Source organism: Frankliniella occidentalis, unplaced genomic scaffold, assembly GCF_000697945.3.
Source record: "Frankliniella occidentalis isolate FOCC.00 unplaced genomic scaffold, Focc_3.1 Scaffold315, whole genome shotgun sequence".
NCBI lineage: Eukaryota > Metazoa > Arthropoda > Insecta > Thysanoptera > Thripidae > Frankliniella > Frankliniella occidentalis.
The window spans coordinates 150785-152192 of NW_026267440.1; positions in this window are offsets into that span (position 1 = coordinate 150785).

Here is a 1408-nt window from a genome sequence, read left to right on the forward strand (position 1 = left end):
AGCTGGCAACTTCGTTTGGCGGAAGGGCGGGCCTGCTTGTTTCCTTCAACGTTTTCATAACCCTACCTTGCGTGTTATTTTGACCTGCCATAAGAGGTGGTTTTGGAAACTACAATTTTGGGCGTATTTTTTTCTTGACTAAACACGCAATTTTACGGCCCTCCGGGTGAAAATTTTAAGGAGAAGGCTCTATCTCAGCCGGTTTTCGATCCACGAATTATTATTGGAAGGGAAAAGGTTGCTTATTTACAGCAATATAAAAACAATTCATATCATGCAGGTTAGCAGGTGCACTTGGGAGATATTCGAGAATCTGCACCCACTAACTTGCGTGAAAATCACGCTGCTAGCAGACGCTTGCGTGGAAATCACGCCGAAGGCCTGAAAATCACGCTTGCTCCAAAGCTGATTCAGCTGAAACGAATGGCATAGCCCCACATCGGCCTGCTTTTGGTTGTTGCATAAAGTCTACTGCTAACCAAAACAACTCTTTTCTCGCTAGCGGCGTGAAAATCACGCTCGCATCTTGTGAACTCTGCATCCACCTTAACGAAAACGTTAAAGGGAAAAACTTAAAAAATGTTTCCAGGAGTTTTCATCCAAAATGGCGCCTGGAAAACACAATTACAACCCAAGAATCGAAAATAAGCGATTTACGACTTACCCTACCGGCCACCAGGTGGTGCCACTTGACAACGACCTCGGGGGCGGGGTATCGCCACCAGGAGGGTTCAATTCTTTCTGCGCTGATAGTACCTGGCAAGGTGGTTCAAACCGAGTTCTCTGATGTCATCTTATACAGCACTATAAAAACATCTCAAGAGACGGGCTAAAGGCCCGTATTACACGCCGCTGGCAGGCCTAGCTAGACTCGCTCCCTGCTGAACCAAGTTGCCGGAGGTGTGAAGCGCAGCTGGCAACTTGGTTCGGCCGAAGAGTGGGCCTAGCTTGTTCTGATACAAAATTACAATAAAAATTTCACATACTCAGTTCAAGCCGTTCTCGAGTTATCGTGATTACAGACAGACCGACTGACACACAGATAAACAAACAAACCGACGCGAAACTTTATGATAATCTCTGGTGTATAGGCTTCGCGATCGCTCGGCGAATCAGTAACACCTGGACGTTTTTGATTGCTCGGAAAACTGTTTACGTAACCTTTCGTTCTTAAACGGGTGCGGTCGTAATTTTCCAGCACGGTTTTTCATGTATTTTGGAAGTACGAGCCATTTAGTTGGCTGAGCGATAGCGAAGCCTATTACTCCACTGATGATCAAAAAGTTTCGCGTCTGTCTGTGTGTCTGTCTGTCTGTTTGTCTGTACGCACGATAACTCGAGAACGAATTGAGCTAGCGACGTGGGATTTTCAGGGTCGTTTTGTATCATAAAAAGAGAGATCGAGTTC